We start from the raw sequence: 25,096 nt of genomic DNA on the forward strand, positions 1-25,096 counted from the left end.
GGTTCTCGCCATTCGCCATTCGGGATTCTCGACGGTCCCCGGGCCGGGGCCGCCCTCCTCCCCAGTTCAGCTCCAGCAAGCAAATGAGGTGCCAGCACATGGAGGGAGGACAAAGCACCGAGTGTCCAGCCCGGCACCATCGGAAGGCAGTGCACGCCCCAGGCCCGGCCCCACACACTCGGCTAGCCAGGGACCATCCTTCAAACCCTGGGCTCCCCGGGTGGGCTCCTCACGTGAGACCGGGGGAGGGGGGTGTCCACCCGAGCGAGGGGCTCCCAGGGGCCCGTCCCTGTCCTCCTGCTCCCCCAGGCTCCTCGGGCCCCCCAAGAGGATGGCCCTCCACACTGCTGTCAGATCATGACCAGACCCACGACTCCACCCCTGCCCGGGGACAGGTCCAGGCTGTAAAGGGGCCACGGTGCACCCCTGTGCTGGCTGCAGCATGGCTCAGCCCCAGAACTACCGCACCTCAATTACATCTATAAAGTCTCTAAGTAAGGTCATGCTCACAAAATCCGGGGGGGGGGGGGGGGGGGTGCATTCAGGGAGGATGCACCCTTCGACCCAGTTCACCCCCTGCCACCAGCTGTCAGATGTAGATGGAGGACCGGTATGGCCCACTGTCTCGGACACGGAGGAGGCCGGGTCTCAGATGCTGAGTGTGACCCAGAGCCAAGCATTCCACATGGAGCCACTCGACAGTGGGCGACCCCTCGACAAATGTCACCTGTACCCTGCACTCTGGCAGCCGCTGCTCTGCGTCCCCCAGCCCCCCCAGATGCCCCCCAGAGCCGTGCGTCCCCTCTGCAGTCTCCCACCCCCTCAGATGCCCCCCCAGAGCCGTGCATCCCCCAGCACCCCCAGATGCCCCCCCGGGCCATACATCCCCTCTACAGCCCCCCACCCCCTCAGATGCCCCCCAGAGCCGTGCATCCCCCTGCACCCCCCCGGGGCCATGCATCCCCTCTACAGCCCCCCATCCCCTCAGAAGCCCCCCCAGAGCCATGCATCCCCCCACACCCCCCACTTGCCCCCCAGAGCCATGCATCCCCTCTACAGCTCCCCACCCCCTCAGATGCCCCCCAGAGCCATGCATCCCACTGCACCCCCCAGATGCCCCCCTGGGGCCATGCATCCCCTCTACAGCCCCCCACCCCCTCAGATGCCCCCCAGAGCCGTGCATCCCCCTGCACCCCCCCGGGGCCATGCATCCCCTCTACAGCCCCCCATCCCCTCAGAAGCCCCCCAGAGCCGTGCATCCCCCCGCACCCCCCACTTGCCCCCCAGAGCCACACATCCCCTCTACAGCTCCCCACCCCCTCAGATGCCCCCCAGAGCCATGCATCCCACTGCACCCCCCAGATGCCCCCCTGGGGCCATGCATCCCCTCTACAGCCCCCCACCCCCTCAGAAGCCCCCCAGAGCCATGCATCCCCCAGCCCCCCCCCCCGGAGCCGGGTGTCCCCTCTGCAGCCCCCCCCCAGGCCCAGCCCAGGCAGCTCCAGTAAGCGTCCCTCCCCCCACACCACCACCACCACCGCCACCCTAGGTGACCCAGGCGCTCAGCAGGATCTGCTGCCACCAGGCCCCGCGGGCCTCGGAGGGAGCACCCTCCCTGTACCTCCGGCAGAAGCAGATGCGCGGGCACAGGAGCCCCGGCTGCGGCTACCCCAGACCCACTCGGCACGGGGGCATTCCGCAAGGACCTGTAACCACCTGCCACAGGGAGCGGGCGAGACGGGACAGGCAGGGTGAGGGGCACCCGGTGCCGCGGCGTGGGATGGTGGGGCTTGCCTGGCTCCAGGCAGCACCCGCCGGGCTCCGCGTCCTCTGCACGCAGGGCTGCGTCCAGCAGAGCTGGCCCGGGACACAAAGCATGCTGCTCTGGAAACCCGCTCAATGGTTTCTGAACACACAAAGGCGGCAGTGTCTAGGGAAGCTGGACTTGGAAACCACAAAGGACTTTATTTCCCTTCCCAGCCAAGATTTTTAAAAGAGTGGTTCCTGGTCTCTGGCACTTGCCGGGTCCCAGCCAATCTCCCTCCACGCATGCCGCTGCCCGGCCCGGCCTCGTCCCGGGTTAGATAGTGGCTCTCCCGCTGATACGAGGACGAACGGTGCTCACTTTCCCACAGGACGCAGCCCCGTCCCGCCTTATCCCCGGGGAGTCCAGCTGCAAGCTGTGGGCCTCCCCCTGGCCTCAAGCCAGCCCCAGGGACCGCCTGGCCCTCTGCCACAGCTCCATCCTGGAAGACAGCCCCAGACCCCGCGGCCGGAGTGGCCTGGGCCAGCACCGGTGGGTTTAGAGGCTTTGCAGGGGGGAGCAGGAGGGCCGGGGCGGGGTGCGGACTCTGGGGTCCTGACCAACACCCCAAGGATCCCCAGTGCGCACACGACCGCCATCCGGCCCTGCAGGGCACTCCCTGGGAGCCGTCTGAGGCCAGAGACTGCTGACCCCAGCCCCGGCCCCATGCCAGGCTCACACCTGATGACCACAGGTTTCCCCACACACAAGGCTCATCCGGGAGCCACTTTCCTCACCCCAAATTCACCCCTCAGTCCTACTAGGCTGGGCACAGTCAGCGGGACCCCAGATGCTCAGGGCATCAATACCCACAGGTCCTGCTGGCTTCCCTGGGAGCTCCGCTCTGGCTCCTCTGCTGCCCACCTGCCGGACATGTCAGCTCAGTTCTGCTGGGCTGAGCACGTACCTGGGATGGCACGTGTGCCCACCAGCTGCTCCAGCCACAGCCCTGGGAGGAGCCCTCCATCGGGCCTCACTCCACAGCCGCCCTCTGCACTCCAGGCCCCACACCGTCTGCCTCGGCACCCTGACCCCACACTCCTGCCCAGCTGGGCCTGGGGTGGGGGGCCCACAGCACTTCTCCGTGTCACAGGAAACCAGACCTTGTGGCATCCCACTGACAGCCCTGGCAGGGCGGCCCCGGCCCAGCCCTGCAGGTCCTCTGGCCACCACCTTTGTCCTGCTGCGGAGCCCAAAAACTCTGGTTCTGGGGTGTCTCTCATCCCAGATCCCAGAGCCTTTCTTTCCAAGTACCCACCTTAAAAGCCATCATCCCATTTGGTGTGGGGTCCTGGAAATTCCAGGATCAGGATTTGCTTACGATTTGTGCCCACAGACCCCAAGGGCAGCGATGGCCCAGGTCTCCAGGCCTCGGCAGGGCCGGCCTGTGCTGGGGTCACAGACCCTCGTCCAGCAAACGAAGGAAAGATGCGCAAAGGTGGGGCCGCGCTGGCTGGACTCTCAGCGCCAGGAAATCTGGGGCCCTGCACCGGCTCCGGGCCACCAGGCCTCAGCTACAAAGAGCTGTCCTCCCATGGAGCCCGCAGACCAAAGGGCCGTCCACGGACTTAGCCCAGGAGCCCTGCTGGGACTCGCAGTCCCGAAATCCATGAACACTTGTGAAAAGCTTAACGCCAAGTTTTCACCAACCAGGGTGTTTCTCCGGGAAGGGGGAGGCCTGAATTTGTTTCCGTGGGCAAGCGCCCGCAGGGCTTGTCTGTCCCACAGAGGTCGGGCCAAAACCCTCCTCTGCACCGAGGCAGTGGAGGACCAACGCAGGCACAGGTCCTGCCAGCCCGGCGACCCTGACGATGGCCCGGTGGTCCTGGAGAGTAAGTCCGAGAGAACGCAAGAGCCGGGAGGACCCAGGGTGAGCTGCTACCCCCTTTTCTGTGACCTGGAGAGCCCGTGACCCTGCAGGGAGTGGCCCTGGGGTCACGCGTGCAGAGACGCACACAAAACGGCTACTGCCAAGTGCACAGGCACACAGCTGCACGCGCACTCTCACAAATGACAGAGCATCGCTGGAAAGCCACCGTGTGGCTGGCGCCACTCATGGACCCTGAGTCTCCCGGGACACCCCCTCCCTTGCCCACCGCGGCCACAAGTGGCAAACAGGTGTGGCTCACACAGGAATGCCGGCTGATAATTTTGTCTGCGTTGACAAGACAGGCAAAGGTGCAACGGGAGGCCCGCACAGGAGCCCTACTCAGTGGCCTCGGACATGGGGACGTCCCTGCCCAACAACAGGACAGCTGCCTGGCAGCGGAACACTTCCTCGGGCTTTCTGCGCTGCTCAAAGTGAGGGGCTACGCACGTCACCTGTGCCTCGGCGGTTTCTCCATCACTTTATGAAACCGAGACAACCAACAAAGTGAGAAGTGAGGCCCTGATCGGTGGCACTTGGCCGTGTCTGTGGCGGGGCTGCTCCCAGGAGGGCCATCGTCAAGCCGCCAATGTGACCTGCCGGCGCGAGCACAGTTGGGGCCTATGCCGCGGCCGCCGTGGCCCAGGATTTCCACCCTCCAGATGCGACAGTCGCGCACCACCTGGGGACCAGACCGGCTCATAAAACTAGTGACACAATTCACGATTTCAATGGATTTCAATGGAATACCTTTGCTTAGAATCCATCTAAGTTTATAGACTTATTTCCATTAACGGCCAGCTCCCCACCTCCCCGCGAAAGTTAGCAAAGGTGCTGTGAGCTGGCGTGAGCTCCGTACACCTGTCCTGCCCCCCACACTGGGCCTGGCCGTAGCCGCACAGTAATGGGGCTAAGGAAACATCAGGAAGCTCAGGGCTCCCACCCACCCTCGTTCCGCCGTGGGGCTCAGGGACAGAAGCTCATGTGAAACAGGAACAAAGGTCAAAATGCAAGGGGACCCAAAACCAAGGGGACCCAAGGCCATCCTGGAAGGTGGGACCGAGACAGTGCGCCCACTGCGCAGGGAGGGGGGTGCCCGAGGGACACACCGTCCCTGAGCACCTGAGGCCGGGGTGCAGCCAGACTCAGCCCACACCCTCACCACTGCAGTCCCCTTGGGTTCCCAGAGGAAGTACCCAGACCCCCCAGGGCCCAGGACCCCGCCAGCTGGTTCCTGCTGTCCGAGGCACTCCCAGCCACCGGGTGGCCACCCCACTTTTCTCACTTCTGGTGCAGCACCACCCGCCCGGCCAGCCAAGCTGCTCCTCTGCTCCATGAGGTCACCCTCCCTCGGGCGTCCTGAGGCACGATCTCATCCGTCACACCGACCACAGCTGAGGGGGCGCAGTCGAAGGGGGCGGTTCCCACCGTCTACGCAGCCTGAGAGCCCAGGGCAGGACGCCACCCGCAATGCTGTGTGACCTTGGGTGGGTTCCCCGCCGTCCCCTGCACCCGGCCTCTGGTTCTGAAAGTCCCTCCCTGGAGGGCTGCTGGGGATCATATCCGGTCGTGCGTGGAAGGACCCTGCCTGGTGAGCAGCAGCAAGGAGGCCGAACCCCAGATCCTACTTTTCCAAAACCACATTTCACAAATGTCACTACCCCTGCACTGCTGTCATTTCACCTGTGGTGACGCTGCTGCTTGATTGATGGGAGAAGCCAAGGCAAGAGGGTCCAGGACACCGGAGCCCCCCCCCACCAAACAACAGCCATGAGCAGCTTCCAACCCCCCACAGGCAGGAAAGGTGGGCAGGCAGGGGAAGCAAGGACCACAGGGCCCGACTCACCGAGGGACGGGGCAGGCCGGAGCCTGGGGCGGGCAGCTCAGACAGGGTGCAGCCCCAGCCAGCGCCCCATCGCCAAGGCTCAGCCCACCACTCGCCGCCACCGGGCCATGCCCTCTGACCCCAGCTGGCGACCTGCCCCATGGATCAAGAGCAGGGCTATGGAGGCAGGCCCCCCGGGGCAAGCCCAGCCCTCCTGCTCCTAAAGTGGCGATAGGAGCTGCACCCAGCACCCAGCACAGTTGTGAGCTGGGCCCACCTGAGGAACCGCCTCCAGGCATCTGGGCCTCAGCCCAGACACATGTCACACAGGACCCGGAGTGGAAGCCCAGGCGGGGCTGGCCGCACCTGCTGTGGAGAGTTCACAGGGCCCCGACCTGGGGAGGACAAACCCCGGCACTGTGCTTTCACTGGCTCCGGGCCTCCTGTGCACCCCAAAACCTGTGCAGGGCCCCAGATCTCAGCCAGGACAGACAAGCTCCCCCGGCCCAGGTGCCATATGTCCCAGTCACAATGCTGAGAAGAAAGAAGTCCTGTTACACCAACTGACAGAAGGGGACACTGAGGCTCAGGGAAGCAGCAAAAGAGGGAAGTGGCACATCAGAAACAGAGGCCAACCTCGCTGGACTCCAGAGCCTGTGCTTGCCCTAACCTCAGACAGACTCAGCCATCCTACCCTCCCCAGCACATGCCTCTATTAATACCACCCTCACTGTGTGACAGCTCACAGGCCCCTCTGCCGAGGAGACGGAGCAGGAAGCCTGGCGGAGGGGCACATGGATGTTTATTTAAACCAAACAAAGCCAGCAAGAAAGCCCAACACTTAGGAGCAGGTACACAAACACCCCAGTGTCACATAAGCAAATAAAATAAGCTGCTAGAAACACACGGAAGCTCATTTCAATTTGTCTCCATCGCTCTTCGCAACCAGGACCTGGGAAGATCCAGCCAATGAGACAGCTGGTAGGAAACACCTTCCAAATTCCGGGCGCTAGGCATGACTTCCTGCCATGGCCCTGGCCCAAGTTCCTGAAAGCAGCAAGGGGCGTGGCTCGCAGCTGTCTGAAAATAGCCTGTGCTGCAAACGTGGCTCGCCATTGAGATACGGCAACAGAGGGACACCCGGGTGGCTCAGCGGTTGAGCATCTGCCTTCGGCTCAGGGCGTGACCCCGGGGTTCTGGGATTGAGTCCCACACTGGGCTCCCCGCAGGGAGCCTGCTTCTCCCTCTGCCTGTGTCTCTGCCTCTCTGTGTCTCTCACAAATAAATAAATAAATAAACAATAAAAAAAAAAAGATACGGTGACAGACAACGTGCGGGGCCGGGCGAGCCTGTTCTGCAAGGGGCTTGGCGGGGACACGGCCTGTCCCAACGTGTCAACGCTGCTGTACCACAAAATGGGTGTGGCCGCTAAAACATTATTTACAGAAGCAGGTGGCAGGGGTAGGTTGGGCCTGTGGGCCATGCTCTGCTGCTCCTAGTCCTATGGTGACAGATGCTCAGTGGGACAAGAATGCTCTGAAAGGTCATGGTACACTAACGGGGAACCTGTGCCCTCGCTAAGCACTGGGGTCACCCCCCACCCCAGTAGCCTGAGCATCACACCCTTGCGTGGGCCTCACTACCATCCCATCTTAGGGACAGGGTGAGGGGCCGCAGGTGTCACCCAGGGCGAGGCTAGGGCAGCCCGGACAGTGTCTAGGCTCCCTGGGGCCGAAGGATCTCGGTGGGGGAAACCCACACGACTCCATCCACCCAGGCCCTGTGCCAGGGGCCCCTCCCCACATCCCTCATCTCGTGTCTGAGGCAGGGAAGCCAGAAGGAGAGCCAGCTGTGAACAGCCCCCTGTGGAAGGCACTGCCCACCTCGGGTCTCAGGGCACTGCCCTTTGCTCTGCAATGACAAAGCAGCACAATGAGAAAGCCCTCGTGACACAGGAGCTGGCCCCAGGCGCTGCCTCCCGCCTGCACACCCCAATCCATGCTACACAGCTGTGCACTGCCCCCCGCCCCCACGAAGGCTCTCCAAGCACCACCGCCAACTGCCCCCTCCCCAGAGCACTGGGCTCCACCACTCCAGACCCAGCACAGCTGTCACCTGGTCACCTGGCTGTCACCTAGTCACCTGCCCATCACCTGGTCACCTGGTCACCTGGCCCTCACCTGGACATCACCTGCTTCTAGCCTGTCAGGGAAAGGTGGGTGAGGTGCACTTGAAAGACCTTCCGGGTCCCCATGCAAATCCAGCACCGAGGTAAACACAGCTTTAAACGCCCCGAGGTGAGAAGGGCTTTTGTGTTTCTCCAAACCACCTGCCCAAGGCAACCTTGTTTTCCCAGATTTCTCTCTGCCCAGCCTAGCCCGGGGCTCCCCCAGGCCACTCCCCTGCAGACCAGGCCCTGGGATATTTATGGGATATTTATGGGCCCTCCGTGAGGTGTCAAGCACCGCAGGCCACTAGCGGTTTTCCGTGTTTAAGGCGGCACAGCCACACGGGGAGGAGAGGCGGACCCCACACTTCCTGCCCAGCAGGCCAAGAAAGGAATGCGGCCCAGGCTGGGACAAGCCTGCAGCAGCCCTCCCGCCACAGGCCTGTGCCACACAGCTCGTCCGGCGCCTGGATAACCGCCCAGCTCCAGGGTGGCCGCCACGGTGAGGTCTTTCCTCAGGCTGGCCTGGCGGCAGGTGGGCTCTGCAGGCCACACAAGCCAGCTGCGCGTTGGCTGCAGCACGCTGCCCTGGGGACCCGTGCCGCAGGGGTCGTGGGCAGGCGCTACCGAGGCCAGGGAGCAGGTCACACGCCGGGCTCTCAGGAGTCACAGTGACGAACGAGTCGGTCACACGGCTGTTTAATGAGCACCTACTACGTAGCAGATGCAGTGGGTGCGGGAATGCAGAGGGGGCACAGCGACCCGTCGAGTGCTTCCTAACCACAGAAAGAGGAGCCAGGGGACTGGGGCACTGGGTGCCACGGGCCAGGGAAGGCCACTCAGAGCTGCAGGAGCCCGCCTCGGGCTGCAGAGGAAGACACCCAGGGGAAAGGCAGCACTGGGCCTCATGGCAGGACAGGCAAAGGAAATGGGGGGGGCGTGGGAAGCGGATTCGGGGGAAGGGGACTCCTGCAGAGGAGCCCCCGGGGAGTCTCTGCCTGCAGCAGCTTCACTGAGAGCCACACAGACATGGGCCCATGGGCTTCCCGCCTTCCCGCCTCCCCCTCCGTCCCCACCTGCCGGCCTCTGGGAGGCTGGAGTCCTGGCTCCTGCACTCCTCATCTCGGGGCCAGGCCAGCACTAGGGATTTCTTAAACATCAGGTGCTGTGTCTCTGAGGTCCCCCTTCCACACAGAGGTGGACACTGAGGTTCAGAGGGGCTCGCAGCCATGCCTGGGTGGAAGCCCCGTCACGGCTGCCCTGTCCCCCTGGCTGGGGAACCAGGCCACCAGGCTCAGGGCTGTGCCTTCACCAGATTCCCAAGTAAACACTTGGCCCGATTTCCAGCACCAGAGCCAGAAAATAAACACCAGACTTCCAGAGGACTCAGCAATCCCACTTCTGGGGAGGCACCTCGGGCTCAAAGAGATATGGATGGCTAGGCTAGGTGGGTGGATGGATAGATGGATGGATGGATGGATGAACAAAACGTGGCCTATACGTACAACGGAGTATCATTCAGCCTCCAGAATGATGGGCATCCTGACACCTGCTACCACACGCTTGGACCGTGAGGACACCAGTCACGGCCAGTCCACTTCTACGGTCCCCAGGAGTCACAGCGCAGACACAGAATAGATGGTGGGTGCCAGAGGCAGGAGGAAGGGGATGGAGAGTCAGTAGTCATCCATGCAGACGGAGTTCCATACAGTTCCAGAGATGGATGGTCACGCACAAGAGAAACGTACCTAACACCACCAAGCTGTACACTCAACGATGGTCAGAAGGCTGTTTTATAGGCCTTATCACATCTATACGGCCTGTTATATATATCATATTATGTAATCCCAACGTGATTATATACAAACACACAAGGAGAGACACCCTGAGCAAAGTCCCTAAGGTAATCAATAAATCTAATTTGATTCCCCTAAAAAAATATAAAAAGATTTTAGAGAAAGCAAAACACACTAAGTCTAAGGTTTCTAAGAAAAAGTAAATAAGCCAAATAACTTGGAAAATTCTGGAAATCAAGAGTGATGAGGAGTGAGCCCCACCAGGTAACAGAACATGCCACAGCCACGGCCGTTCTGCATGCATGGGGATGGCTTGTGAACAGGCAGCGGGGTCGCAGAACAAACCAGAATGTACTGAAGCTGACCCAGACCCAGACCCAGGCCCCACTGGGATCAAAATGGCTTTTCCCATCAGAGAGGAAGAGACACACTGGGGATATCCGGGTAGTGGTGCGGAACAAGGGGGCGTTGGAGCCGCACCTCACACCTTCCCCAGAGAACAGTGGAAGCAGCCCAGGGGCCAGAGGAGAGCATCCGGGACCCCAGGACTGGGCCGGGCCTTCCCAAGCCAGGCATGAAGCACGGCAAGAACACAGATCACATTCAAAACACATTCCTGCAAGGCAATAACCTCCGTCAGGAGTCAAACAAATGATAATCTAGGAAAAAATGTTTGCAGCACATAATACGAAGGATTAATTTGTCTGACGTTCATAAACATCCCAGTAGAAAAACAGGCAAAAGATGCAGACAGCTCCCAGAAAAGGCAAACAAACAGTTCTTAAAAACATACGGAAAGACAATTAATCTTTACGTATAAAGACAGAAAATCAGATCAAGATTCATCGAGAAACCATTTTCCCTAACAGACCGACAAACATGCAGCACGTGGGCGTGAGGACAAGGGAGCAGGGTCCCCTGCTTGGAGAGGGTGCACGGGGCTATTTTGCAACATCCAGTAACGGTACAATTTCATTTCCAGGAACCTCTCACACTTGCAAAACGATGCGCGGGCAGGTCATTTCACTGCCGCGTTGTTTTTGTAACAGCAAGAAGAGGCTGGCGCACCCTCGTGTCCACGTGTCCACCCGTGGGGGCAGCTGCAGATGGGGGCCCCCAGGGTCTGAACGAGAAGTGAGGACCCTCCCCACACATACTCTGCTGGAGAACTCGCAGCCTGTCAGTGTGCAGGCCAGCAGCCCTGGGGCACCAGGGAGAAGGGGGGAGTGGAGGAGGGGGAGGAGGGGGGAGGGGAAGGGAGGCAGGGCAGGGGGAGGCGAGGAGGGGAAGAGTGGGGAGGGAGGGGAGGAGGGAGGAAGGAGGGGGAGGGGAAAGGGCCCTGGAGTCCCATCCCAAGCTTCAGCCTCTCCTGAATCCTGAACCGACTGACTGTTCCACAGCAAACTAAGTTTCAAAACTAAATGTTTTATTTTATTTATTTATTTATTTTTAGAATTTATTTATTTATTCATGAGACACAGAGAGAGAGGCAGAGACACAGGCAGAGGGAGAAGCAGGCTCCATGCAGGGAGCCCGACGCGGGACTCGATCCCGGGTCTCCAGGATCACGCCTTGGGCTGAAGGCAGAGGCTCATCCACTGAGCCACCCGGGTGTCCCAAAACTAAATGTTTTATTTATTTATTTTTTTTTTTAAACTAAATGTTTTAAATAAAAGATAAGGATTTTAAATAAAACCAAAAAAATGACAAGGACCTTCATTCACCACTTCAGGGAAATCTCTCTTGAGGCCAAGCCAGCCGTTCTCAGGGTGTGGCCCAGGAACCCCTGGGGGGGTCCCCAGGGGGACCCACAAGATCCAAACTAAGGCATCCCATGGTTTCCCACGCTCGCTGTCACGCCACAAGGGACAGGCGCACTGGTGAACTTGCTGTGCCCTGTCACAGCCCCTCAGCCTGCAGCTGCCAGCGCTGCGCCCTCACTAATTTCTTTTTTGGCAGGGGGCAGGGGATGGTGATTTTTTTTTTATTTAAATAAAATCATGCCATTTACATATACCTGTGATGGGCTTCTAGTTGGCAGTTTTTCACAACTTAATAAATACTCTTAAATGTCTTAGTTTTACTTTGTAATCCAACCCACACAAACAAGGGCCTTCCGGTGACCTCATTAACCAAAGATTATAAAAGGTTCTGAGACCAGACAGCCTCCCCAGTGACCCCGGAGAAGGGGTGCGGGGACAGGCCAGTGGGCCCCCGACGCCACCGCCCCCTCCAGAAGCTGTGTCCACAGGCACCACTGGAGTGGACCAGGGCGGGGGGGGGGGCAGCAGGCCTGGGGGACGGGGGTCTGTGAGAGGGGGGCAGGGCCTGGGCACTGCGTGCTGGGGTCAGCACGGGTCCAAGAGGAACCTCGAGGGGCAGGATAGAATGCCCTCCCCTCAGGGACTCAGACTGAGCCCAGAGCCGGGGGCGAGACGGAGGCAAGCCCTGTCTCTGGCCAGGCCCGCAGCTACACCTCTCCCCTTGTCCCTCACCCCTTGGGGTTCAGGCTGGAGGCGGTCCCAAGCACACAACCTTCCCCCACCCCATGTTTACAAGCATCCTCCCTGTCTCTGGGTACCATGCACCTTTCAGGGGCCACAGAAGCCTCCTCCTCCAGGAAGCCCTCCCTGACGTCCTCCCCCCAAGGGTCCCTCGGTCCAAGCCCACCCACCCCCACCCCCGCCCTGGGGCATCTGGGTGAGCATGCGCACACCAGCCCGACCCTGTGGGTCTCAACACCCTGCCCCATGCAGACTGCAGCCCAGCAGGCAAATGAAAGCGCTTTTGGCGACCGGGACCGTGGCTCCGGAGCACACAGGGGCTGCCCCCCAGGGGACAGCCTGCCTGTGTACGCAGGTGGAGCAGAAGGGAGCGGGGACAGGGAAGGAAACAAAGAGGTTGAAGGGGAAGCAGGGACACAGGTGTGAGCACCCCGGCCAGCAGCTCTGCCCCAAGCGGCAAAGGCCCCCATGCATCTGCAAGCCCGCAGCGGACAAGGCGACCCTGCACGTGATGGACACACTCCACAGTGACCTCATGCCCCACACTGGGAGACGAGGACCGGGTGACACCTGCGGGTGGCTCACGAGCTGGCGGGCGTGCCCCGGAGACCCCAGCATCACAGCCGTGAGAAGCCAGGCAGAGGACCGCGCATCCCGGGGGCCAGAGAAGAAACGCTGTGGGGCTGAAGGGCCCCTCTCTGCAGGCCCCTCAACGGTTCTGCCACCAGCAACTTCCCGGGGCCTTTAGGGTCAGTCGGGATGGGCGCTGGGTGCTCCCCCCTGGGCACCCCTCCTCGCAGCTCCCCAGGAAGGCAGTGCTGAGGCAGCCCGGCTCTCCACAATCCCCACCAAGGGGCGCCGCGGGGAAGAGGTCGCTCTGCCGCCAAGTGATTAAAACCCACACCTCGCCTTCGCCTTCGCTCTGGCCAGGACCCCCGAGGCGGAAGCTGTCGAATGGGGCTCATCTCCTTCCACGGAGAACACAGGGGACACGGCCGGGGTGGGAAAAATCAATCCCCAGGAGCACGACCGTGAAACTCATGGCTCAGACTTTGAAAAGCCAACGGCCGTCCCCACACTCCATCATGACACACGCAGGCCCCGCCATCCTATCCCAGGCCTCGGGCCGGTGACCCAGGTTCTAAAACCTGACCCGCCCTGTGCCAGGGATTCTCCCTCAGTCACCCCACACGGCAGTCAGCTCTGTCCCCACCTTAGCTCTGTGACAGCCAGCTCCCCAGACCCTGGGGCACAGCACATTCCGGCCCTTGGGGGGAGAGGGGCTGCTCACCTTCCCCTGGGCACCCCTGCACTCCTGTCCCCACCCACCGCTCCTGTCCTCCCTCACCACTCCTGTCCCCACCCACCGCTCCTGTCCCCCACCCCACGGATCCTGTCCCCCACCCCATGGATCCTGTCCCCGCTCACCGCTCCTGTCCCCCATCCCACAGATCCTGTCCCCGCCCACCGCCCCTGTCCCCCCCCTACCCCACGGATCCTGTCCCTGCCCACTGCTCCTGCCCCCCCCCCCCCATGGATCCTGTCCCCACCCACTGCTACTGTCTCCCTCCCATGGATCCTGTGCCCGCCCACTGCTCCGCCCAGCTGATGAGGGGCCAGGGCTCAGCAGCAGCTCTGGTGTCTCTCCCCCTCTAGTATCAGCAGCACCTGCCCCTCAGCAGAACTCACCGCTGGGCCACAGCCCCTGTGTCCCCGGCTGACCTTGGGGGGTCCCCACCCCAGGCAAGCCCCCACAACTCAGCCAACCAGACCCCTAAGGGGCCAGAATCCAGCAAATCAGCCCAGCAACTGTCTCCCCAAGTTGGGGAGGGAGCCACTTGAAGGGTCCCGGCGGGATGTCCCGCACCTTCTGCAACCAGGATTCTCAGGCGGCCAGAGCCAAGGAGCAAGAGGACCACCCATCCAGCTTCCAATGGCCACATTCCAGAACAGAAGAGACCCAAAACACCCCCCTTGAATTTCCATCCAAGTTGAACCAAAGAAAGGCCCACTGCCAAATCCTTAATTGGCTAAAACAACACAACTAATCAGAACGTGCCATTTCCGCACCTGGAAGGGAACGTGTGGGAGCAGAGGGTGGATAAAAACCTACTGTGTCGGCAAACCTGCCCTCAAACAGGCCGTGTTTCTGTCCTCACTGAAACGCTGCGGGCACACCCCCTACAACGTGAGCGACACATCCTGAAGCAGAGTCCCCCAGATCCAAGGAAGGGCCCAGCTCACCGCATCATCTCATTCCCACAGGCCGCGGGGCTCCTGGGACCCGGCACCGCGTCTCTGCCCCGGCTGGGCTCTGCGGCCGCCTCCTGCCGGCACCCACACCGCGTGTCCACACCCGGCACGGCCACGGGGATGCTGCCCTGTCCACCCACGGGCACCACTTCCCAGCGCCCGTCCCCGCCAAGGGGTCCAAAGGTCTGGCAGTGGATTCCCAGGGGAGGGCACGGGACGCCAAAAGCAGGCGGGGAGACCTGGCTTAACCAGACTGACAGGTTGGCACAGCCGAGAAGGGTGGTTTCCCATCCAGCCTGGGGATGGCAGCTGAGTCCATCCTATAGCCTCGAGACTCTGCAACGTGGAGGCCCAAGTGGGAAAGACCAGGGGGATGACAGAGGGCCACCTGCTCAGGCCTGACCCCCAAACTGCAGGAAACAAGGTCCCATCAAGTGGCTCCCCGAGAAGACAAAGACCATCGGCAGGCAGCCCCCTCCACACACAGCACACCCGCCTGAGCCCTGGGAGCCCGGGATCCACCCACAGAGTCCCTGAGCCTGTCACATAGGTGACCCCGCAGCAAACACTGCCCTGTGTGGCTCCTGCCAACCACATTCACGCCTGCACAAACTGCTGGCTCTGGCCTCACCGGGGCCACCTCACCGGTAAGACTCCAAGCCCGGGACTGTCTGCGGGGAGCTGGGCCCCTAGTCCGTGTCCTCCCGGCCAGTCCAGGGAGAGGCGACAGAGGAAACCCTGACCTCCCCTCGGAGCACTGCACCTGAGCACCACGATCCTCCCAGCACCCACAAACTGCCTTTGGGTCAAGTCGATCCACCTTGACGGTGGGTCAGCAGTTGGAGCAAGGACAGCTGGGGGTGACCGGGCCCTCTGTCAGGGATGGCAGGTTCGTGCTGACTCGCCTCGAGGCCCCTGACTGGCTCCTGCTCCTTTCCAGCTCCCTAGAAGAGCCCGTCAAGGGCTCAGAGGGAGAAAAAGAGCACCCCGTTTAAGGACAGGAGACCAGGAGGACCCAGCTCGCCTGCTGGCCGTGGACCTCATCCATGGTCCCCACCCCCGTGGGACAGAGACACCTGTCTCTGGAGCGCCACTCAAAGGTTCTCTGGGCGCTTGTTTCTCAGCCTCCTGAAAGGTACAGGGGACCCTCACTGTTTCCTGATGACAGGATAGTCCTCAGGGCAGGGTGGGCCGCGGGATGAGGACAGGGAGGGGGCAGGGGTGTCAAGGCAGGAAAGCTCCCCCCCACCCCGGAGGGCCAACCCTAGCAGAGGGCTGAGCCCACTTTCCTCTCCAGGTCTTCCACTCGGGGACCCCAGCGCCTCCGCCACACCCAGACGTTAGGGGCACTGCCTCAGTTTCCCAGAAGCACAACCAACTCTCACCCGAAGCTACAAGGTGGGGATCCCAAGGGTGGGGAAACCCCTCAGTACAGACAGATTCACAGCCCAGGACACTGAGGTAGGAAGGGGCATCCCCTCCAGGGCAACCACATGAAAACCCCGTCCCGGCGGCCAGCTTCCCCACATCACCTCTGGGCTGTTCAGGAACCTGAGGGGCTCAGTTCCCCCCCAAGCCTCACTTCCTGGGAGACTGCCGGGCGTGTCCGTCTGCATCTGGTCTGCGGGCTGCTGGCCGGGGCTGGGCGCAGAACCCTGTTCCCTCCAAGCTTCACCGATGGCAGCCCGGCCCGGCCCAAAGGCTCCCCCCGGGGTCATGGGGGCTCCATCTCCAGCCCCAACCTGCTCCCTGCCTCAGGAGCCTGTCTCCTATCCTGGGCCACTTCCACACCTGAGACTCCTGGAGACACCTGCCCTCCCTGGGGCTCGCCCTTGAGAAGTCCCTCACTATCCCCCCCCTCCCGCCCCTGCTCTGGCCCCTCCCCTCTGCCCCCCCACACACACCTGGTCCCCACACCTGTGTGCCCTCCTACCTGCCCACCTCCCACCCTCTCGGCCAGCCCAGACTACATCTACCAGTCCTTCAAGATCCGGTCACAGAGGGCGCAGGGAGGAGGGACGCGCCTGGGCGGCTGTCAAGCCCCAGGGATGAGCGGCGGCAAGGAGACTGCGGTGGCGGCCCCAGAAAGGCCTAGGCAGGGACACGAGGACTCAGGCGCAGGGAGCTGAGGCCGGGCTGGGACCACACCTGTCACAGGGCATTACCGTCAAGGACCCGGCTTGGGTTCTGTTCTGGTGGCGAGCCCCAGGGCGCCAGGGACATTGGAAATAACATACGGGAGGGTCCCGCATGAGCACGGCTGCAGTCGAGGCAGCACAGGCCACCTGAGGGCTGGCCCTTCTCGGTTCTACGCCCCTGAGGCCCAGAAGGGGACACACTCAGCCCACCGGCCTCCCCGGCCCCACTCTTGCTGCCTCGGGAGCTCGGCCCTAGGGCAAGCCTGGCCCCTCACCTGCCTCCCCACCAGGTGCGCCACAAAGAGGGCGATGTTGGCAGCCCACAGCCGACAGGCGCCCGAGCCACGTTCCCTGAGGGACAAGGGCCACAAGTGCCCCTCTGCGTCCCGACACCTCACACCAAGGCTGTGGCAGCCAGGAGCCCCCGCTGCAAGCTCTAGCTTCAAGGAGGTGTAGGGGGGCGGCCGGGCAGGGGGGCCAGCCCGATTCACAAGGCCCTGCACACCTTTCTGCCGCTGCCAACGAGACAACCATCAACAAGGTCCCCCGGTTACTTACACAGACGCGCCACTTTCCAGACGTTGAGGGAACAGTGTGGGTAATACCAATTCCTTTTACGTTTTTGTTAAAATGGCTTCTTTTTCACAAAACCTACACGGGGAGAGTTCTCATTTAGATTAGGCTAGCGCACAGAAATAATCACGGAGTAGGGTTTATATCTCCTAATTATACAGAATTTAGGACAAAACACTGGTGTAAGTGATTCTGAAACACTTTATAAATAGGTCACAATAGGCTCTTTTGACTGCCAGGATGTTTGAGCCTCACGCAGCAGAGGGACGGGCGAACGGCAGGCTTGGAACTCCGGGAACTCAGGGAACTCAGGGCTGCCCGGATGGGAATCCTGCCTGGGGCCTCAGCCTGCAGGTGTGGCAGGTGTGGCTCCTCCCCAGCCCCATCCAATCACAGTCGGAGCCGGAAAAGGATTAGGGAGAGAACGTGTCCCTGGCTGTGAGTGACCCGGAGCTTTCCCGCTGCGACTCCATGTCAGCAACTCACCTCGCTACGCTGCACCACACGACTAAGCAGTCAATTATTCAAAAAGACACACCTGCCTAACTGAAAAGAAGGAAGCTGATCAGTCAACTGAGTGAGCGGGTGGGGGGACCGCAGCCCCAGGAGCATGCCTGCCCCGGCCCCGGGGAGCGTGGACTCGGGGTGACACGCGTCGCCCGGTCGCCCGGTCAAACATGCCGAAATGGCCTGGGCCACGTGGCGGGGACGCTGTGCAGCCACAGGCCACGGCCACCTGGAGACGCAGGGGCGGGACACAGGCCTTTCTGGGGCGGGTAACCCAGGACAGGGTGGCAGCACCGGCCTCCTTCAGATGTGGTGAATGTTCGTAAACCAACAGAGCACGTTGGGATGCAGCAGTGAGGTTCATTTTTTTTTTTAAACTCTCGGATCAGAGACTCTAAGATAGAGTGGGACTGCGCGGTCACCCGCTGGGCAGAGGGGGACACGGCTACCTGCCTCGGGGCCTGTGGGATCTGGGCACCCGGCTGCTCCAGCCGTTTCTCTAAAGTAGAAATCGCAGCTCCTCAGCTGCCCTCCGAGTGACCCCGCCCGTCCTGGGGTTCCCTCCTCGTCTCCCCCAGCCAAGCCGCCCCAGCCAGGGCCGGCATGAGCAAGCAGCAGACACCCACCGACCCGGCAGCAGCCTGGGTCACTCACACGCGCATGGGGATGGCACCCCAGCCCCAGGAGCACCACCTGCTCGACGGGCACCCCCACCCACCCCCAGTACCTTCTCGGCTCTCCGCCAGAAGACAAGGTGTCCTGCAGTTCCTGGGGGACTTGGGGCTGCAGTGATCACACCCCAGAGCCGACCCCTCCTGCCTCTGGGAGGAGCCCAGGGCCCGAGGCCGGTTCAGGCAGACGTGCCAAGGCCCTGGGTGACAGTGGCCTCCGGAATCACCCAGCCTCACATCTCTCTGGCTGTGTGACCTTTCCTGAGATGCCTCACCTCTCTGCGCCGGGCTCGCCAGCTCTCAAACGGGGCCATTACCGGGGGATACTGTGGGCCTGAAACCTGGGCCACCCAGGAGGTTCAGATCACTGCTCCCATCACCGGGCGGCATCTCCCCGCGAGCCTTCCCACTGTTCGTTCCTTGGGTTCCTGCGCCGCCCCCAGCAAGGCTGGGTCCCCTTCAGTAGGCTGTGACACAGGCTCCAGGGGGAGGGACAACCCAGATTACAGATGCCTCCCTGGCCCCGCCTCCACCCCAACCCCAGGCACCGCCCACTGAGGGCAGCGCCAAGGAGGAGCCAGACCCTGCGCAGCCCCCTCCTGCAGGTCCCTGACCCACCCCCAGGCTCTGAGTGGAAGAGAGGTCACCGCAGAGGGCGCCCGTGCTGGTCTCCTTGCCCCTGCAGCTCTCACGGGCCAGACCCAAGCCTGTGCTCAAGGAGCTCACAGTCCAGTGCGACAGACCCACCCCTGCCCATCGAGGGCCAGGTGGCGGTGGGGGTCCCACTGGGGGCTGGCAAGGTGGGTCAGGGAGGAATCTGACACCCCAGCCTCCACAAGAGGAAGTGGGGGGGGAGGCCCAACAAGGTCCATGCAGAGTGAGGGGGGCCCTTGTGCACACATGCATGGAGGGGGTGGGTCACCCCGAAAGCAGAGGTTAGGGTCCATTCAAGGCCCACAAGTGGGTAACCCTGTAAAACCCCTAAATGGACCCAAAGGTGTGGCAGGTGGGGCACAAGCCCTGGGGGCAGCAGAGCTGCTTCAGCGACTTACCAGGAGCCCTCCAACCCAGACTTAACTCATCTGCAAAGTGATGATGAAGCAAGCCCCTCCCAGGGTGAGCAACTGCCCACTCACCCTCCCCTGGGGGACCCTCAGGGAGCCCTTCCCCAGGCCCCCGACCAGCCCAGCCCCCCAGCAGCTGACCGGGCTTGGGCCACGTGAAGTGAGGCCCCAACATCCAAGGCTCCCCCACCAACAGGCCTCAAGGTTTCCCCAAAGATGGGAGCCATCCCTCTAGAGGGTCAAGGAGCTGGGGCAAGGCCAGAAGGATTCCTCCCTAGAGCACCAGCAAGGCTGGCGGAGCTCCCCACATCCCTCATCCCTGCTGCGTGTCCAGCCCCTGCCCTGGGTCAGCAGGGGCTCTGCTTCAGAGGGGAGGCCCAGTCACTGGCCCCAGCCTCCTGGCTTGGCTGTGACCCAGGGAAAGGCTTCAGCACCCGCCGGGCCTGGGCCACATCCAGGCTCTCTGTCCCCTACATCTTGGGGCGAGAAAAGCCCAGCCGTGGGATGGTGTTGGGGGGCTCAGCACCCGACGGAAGATCCCAGGGAGAGGACAGGGCTATTTTAACTCCAGACACCTGCTTCCCCGCCGCGGGAGCATCTGAAGCCTGCCCACTGCCCGAACGCAGCAGGTGCGGCTGTGTAAGGCTCTTAGAGGCCACGTCTCCCCTTCACAGCCTCCACACGGCCTGGCCCACCCCACACACATCTGCACAAAGCCCGCCTCACCAAACCCTCACAGCCCTCAACATTCACTTTCCTCCTCGGTGCTGTGCCATCCCCGCACATCCAGGAGGAGCCCAGGGGCCCTGTGCTCCCCCCGGCACCCTGTCCGATGGCGGTGCTGATGCCAGGCCGCCCTGAGGAGTTCCAGGCCTCCCTCCCTCTGCACTTGCCCTGGTCAGGGTCGCTGAGGCTCACCCCCCAGGGCCCACCCCCATGGTCGTGCTCAGCTGCGGCTGACACCTGCCTGTGCCCCTCCTGACCCGCACAGACCACCTGCACAGACCACCTGCCGCAGGGGTGTGACCCTGGGACAGCCTGCCAGGGCAGGGCCTACGCAGCGGGGGGCAGGGTGGCCCCTCCTGCCTCGCCTTCCCTCCCTGTCCTCACTACAATCCCGCCAGCAGCTCTGCCCAGCCTGGATGCCCAGGGCTTTCTGGGCTCTCTGGTGGTTGACTCATAGCTCGCTTCCTCTCCAGCAAACATGCTCAGCAGCCGCGAAGTCACTTATCTGCAGCCCCCACTGTGTGGCAGCCTGGGCTCCAGGGACCAGTACCTCTGCCTCCTTCCAGTCTACCTTCTGGTCCTGCACCTCTGGGTCCCTCCCACTATCCCTTGTCCTCACCCCCACTCCGCCGCACGTGCACACTCACGCACACACACAGAGACGCTTACACCTTCTTCCAACTTCCTCATGGAATACTTGCGATGTGATTCACACATGTCCCTGCATTCTTCAGCACTGGCTGTTGAACAAAGTACCCCCTTCCCTCTGAGCCAGATGTGTGCAGCAGGCCCGCTATCCGCTCAACCCACAGGGCAGGGCAGGGCAGGGCAGGGCAGGGCCTGGCAGCAGGGACCGCTCCCCCCACCCCACACGGTCACAAGTGCTGGGTGGCTTCCTGTCCAGCCCACCCTGGCCGCTCACCTGGCACGCTGATGAGGGAAAGACATGCGCTGTCCTCCTCACCTTCCCTGTCAGACCCTGGGTGGGGATTCTGACTTTCGTCTCTGGAAGGAGCTAGAAAGGGGCTACAGCCCCTGGACACCCACCCGGGGTGCTGAGGCCAGCATAGGACCCCAGGACACGCCCAGAGGGGCCGTGAAGGGGCGCATAGCGCAGCCTGGACCCCCCAGCACCAGCGGGCAACGTGGCTTGGGACAGCCGGGCACCCCCCACTCCAGCCCACATGGGAACCTCATGCTTCTGCTTCTCGGACGCAGGGCGTGAGGTGGTTCACGCCCCCCATGCCACAGGGCACACCCATCGGAGTGTGGATTTTGTGGGAACCCTGTGGGTGTTTCGTTAGCCTGATTCTTTGGGGAGCGAGAGTCTGAGTTCAGTGATATTAAAGGTTTGTGTGTGTTTCTCACCATTCAAGTCGCTTGGGAATTTTAAATGCCAAACTCCTCAGCAGGAGGCCAACGCCAACACGCATCCTGTCTCCGCTGCAGAGCGCCCCGGAGCTGGGGAGCCCTCCACTCCCGCCCCATCTGCCGTGGGCAGGACAGCCGAGGCCAGGCCCTTCACGGTCCCACCAGGCTCACCCGTGGAGCAGCAAGAGCTCCCCTCCCAGCAGACAGACGCTGCCCCGGCCTGAAGTCCCCAGGTGGCCAGGCCGGGCACCGGTGACCCCCAAACGGTTCCAGCCATCCCAGACCTCTGCCACCATCACCTCTGAACCTGCCTGTGTCTGTTGCATGGGACACACAAACCTCAACCTAGAATGAAGGGGCAATGCGGGTGTGGCACGGCAAGGACCTGAGATGGGGCCACCCCGTAGGGGAGCCAGGCATGCAGGGAAAAGGCAGCAGGACTGTGGCCGCTGGTCCTACTTCAAGTCCTAAGAGCCTCACTCCCAGGAAGGGCCACCTGGAGACGATAGCACCCCCAGCCCCACAAAGCCCCCGCTCACTGAGCCCCTGGCCAGTTCTACCAGCTTCCATAGATACCCCCACAGGACCAGGGAGACAAGAGCTTTGAGGAGGCCCAGCTGGGGGTAGGGCCACATGCAGCCAGCCATGCACCCCATAGCACCCCTCAACATGGCCCGGGGCCCGGCCCAGCTCCCACAGAGGGACAGGCACATGCTGGTACACCGACCCCGCAGACACAGCCCCAGAGCTGGTCCAGGGGAGGGCAGGATGGTAGTGGGAGGCCTCGCGGCCCTCCTTACGCCTCCTCAGGCTAAATCCCCTTCTGTCCTGCCAAGTGGGCTCCTGTGGCCTCCTGTCTCATCCCCTCCAGGGTCTCCCTGAGCCCAGCCAGGGCTGGCGCTCTGTCCCACAGCCCCCACCTGTCGCCCCTCCACCACGCGCTCCATCATGAGGCACCGCTGCCCAGTGCCCGGCCCAGAGCAGGTCCTCATCAATAGGTGAGAGGCAGATGTGCACGCAGCCCCCGCACAGGCGCCAGACGCAGGCTGGGTGGGTGGGCCGGAGCCCTCTCGGGTCCACGGCGGAACTCCCTGAGGGTGAGAAAACAAGACCAGCTCCTCTCAGACCCAGAACCCTCCACGTAGAGAAGAGCACAGAGACGGTGCAGACAGCCCGGTGGGCACAGCACTCCTGCCCAGCCATGTGCCACTCTGTGCGACAGTCCCCATGGGGGCCGTACTCACCCAGTGTCCTTCCTCCGAGACTCACCTAGCCTTCTTCCGAGCCTGCCCAGGGGCCGCTCCTCTCCTCAGCAACCTCCCCACCCATGGCTGCACTCAGGCCTCCCCTGTCCCGGGACCTTGGCACCTGCCCCTGCCCACGGGCGCCTTCTCTGCCTCCCAGCTCCCGCCTGGCTCAGACGCCTGCAACGGAAGCCCCGCTCTCCTGCCAGCGGGACCCACACGTGCCGCAGACAGACCCCACACAAAAATGGAAGCCAACACACAGCCTCGCTTCTGTCCTTTCCCGAAGGGAACCTGGTCTCAGGGCACCGCTGCTGCTCTGCAGACCACCTGCAGAGGCGTGCTTTCCTTTTCCAGGGCTGCCCCCTGCACAGGTGTGAGTTCAGAGGTGAGGAGGAGCCAGGCCCCGCCGGGCTCGTCGTCCCAGATGCATCTGAGCTCTGAAGAGTCTGCTGGCGGCCTCTCTCCTCATGCTGCTGGGGCCAGGCCTCCGGGGTGTGTTCAAAGTCAGCCCTGCTTTCAAATTTCAAAGGGACGCCAAGTCTGTGCCCATCCCCGCCGGGCTGGCTAACCAGGCACAGCCGGGGGCTCCCGGTTCTCATTCCCTCTCCCTGCAGGCCACAGGCCTTCTCGGAGATGAGACGCCCGGTGCCCCCCCTGCAGCCACAGTTCTGACCGCACGCCAGGGGCCCCGCCGAGTGAAGGGAACTGGACACGCATGCTGCACCCGGGGCCCACGAAGCTGCCTCCTACGGCCCGGGTAACAATCCTAATCCCGCGCCGCACGCATACGGGAAAGGAACAATAAAGGAAATGGATGGTAAGTGGGGAGCCCGTTTCCCGCTGCGGGATAGAAATTTATTGATCAGCAGAGGAGGCCAGAAGGATCCACGTGGTAGCGAGCAGACTGTATCATCAGGATGAACTCACATTCCACTTAACATGGACACAGATGGTTACTCACAGAAGCAGTCAGAGACAGCGTACGTGCTCGGTTAGAAGCCTCGAGTGCGTCTCCGGCTCCGCCAGCTGACAGCACACAGAGCAACCAATCCTAAGGCAACAAGTGCACGCAGCGCCCGGGCCCCGGGGCCCCAGACCTCGCTCCAGGGGGAGGAGGGGGCCCCCAGGGGAGCGGCAGGCCACAAGGCCGGGGCAGGACGTGTGCAGGTGGGCCCGGGGCAGCCACAGGGCCGGGGCGCAGGCTGCGCTCACACCGCCCAGACGGGGCCACGCTGGGGCCTGGGCTCAATAACTCAGAACGTGGAGTTTGGCGGGGGTCCTGCTGATGGAGGAAGACCCCACAGGTTAGTCTCCTGCCCAGAGGAGCTGGGGTATGACCCCCCCCAGTAGGGCCGGGCACACGGACCCCCTTCCAGAGGGCAGCGTAGACACCGCAGCCCCGAGACGGAGGTCACATGGCAGGGTCATCCTGGCTGACAGCAGGTGCCCTGAGCAGCGGGATGAGGAGAGCGCCCCACCTGCGGCCTTCCTCCCAAGCTGCCCCCCCCCCCCCACCCAGGGGATATCCAAATTCCAGCAGAGGAATTCCTGCTGTCTAAATAAATTCTAAAGTAGAGGGATCCTACCGCATACTGGACGCTTCCCCAGGTCAGGGTCAACAGAAACAAGAAAAGTCTGAGAAACCGGCCCAGGCCGGGGAGCCTCCAGAGGCCTAAGGTGCAGGTCATCCTGGGAGGATGGGGTCCGGGGGTAGAAAACAGACTGTAGACTGAAACTAAAGCCATCTGAGTAAACCACCACTTGAGTTATAACGTGTCAACAACACTGCTGCACCCACTTTAACAATGTTTCTCGCCAACAAAGCATTAACAACAGGAGAACCGGCCCCCAGGGTGAGTATGTGGAAATCTCTGACTTATCTGTGTGATTTTCTGTGTATCTAACACTGTTCTAAAAGTACAGCCTATTGAAAAGCAAACAAACACACAGCATGCCACCCAGCGGGAGGCGGGGCGGGCGGGCTCCGGGCTCCCTGCCCCAGCGTCCCCCACTCCGCTGCCCTTGAGGTGCTCCAGAGGACACAGTGAAAGTGGGCAAGCCAGGGGGAGAGCCCCACGGACCCACTCCCACCTACAACCACCCAGCCCCAGACACCGTCCCCAAGTGGCCCGCAGAAAACGAAAAGAAGGGCCTCCGCCCTCCGGCAGCTCAGAAGGCAGGGGAGTAAACCCGCAAGCAGGAGCAGGGTGACCAGCACTGGAGCATGGTGGCCCGCGAGGTCCTATTCCTGTGCAAAGGGGAAAGCTAGGAAGGCTCCCTGGAGGTGGCAGGTATGCTAACGGCCTGAGGCCCCCACACACAGCGGGTGAGCCACAGCCACAGAAGGGGCTGTGAGGAGCTCAGACCCCTGGTGCCCACCAAGATCGTAAGAAAGGCGGTCCAGGGCCACCCACAACTACACACCGCCACACAGATGAAAACACATCACGCTCAGTGAGAAGCGCAGACTGCGTCCTGGAGGCAGAGATGAGCAGTGAGAGACTGCTCAGGGACACGGGGTTTCTTTCTGGGTTGACGGAAATGTTCTCAAATCTAATTGCAGTGACGCTTGCACAATTCTGT

The 25,096-nt window shown here is 62.3% G+C and overlaps 1 protein-coding gene across 4 annotated transcripts in view; it reads right to left on the minus strand.

Moving 5' to 3' along the window:
* GRAMD4 (GRAM domain containing 4) overlaps positions 1-25,096 on the minus strand; it is a 70,612-nt gene that overhangs the window by 39,957 nt on the left and 5,559 nt on the right. Inside the window, exon 1 of one of the 4 annotated variants that reach the window (XM_072742459.1) lies at positions 22,187-22,357. The exons of 1 other annotated variant lie outside the window; for it this stretch is intronic. The gene's annotated coding sequence lies outside the window, so the exon portion shown is untranslated. Of the gene's footprint in view, positions 1-1,621; positions 1,872-22,186; positions 22,358-25,096 lie in introns of those variants that run through there. 2 more of the 4 variants (XM_026019830.2, XM_026019831.2) reach the window with 2 other exon arrangements.

Source organism: Vulpes vulpes, chromosome 16 (genome assembly GCF_048418805.1).
Source record: "Vulpes vulpes isolate BD-2025 chromosome 16, VulVul3, whole genome shotgun sequence".
Taxonomy (NCBI): Eukaryota; Metazoa; Chordata; class Mammalia; order Carnivora; family Canidae; genus Vulpes; species Vulpes vulpes.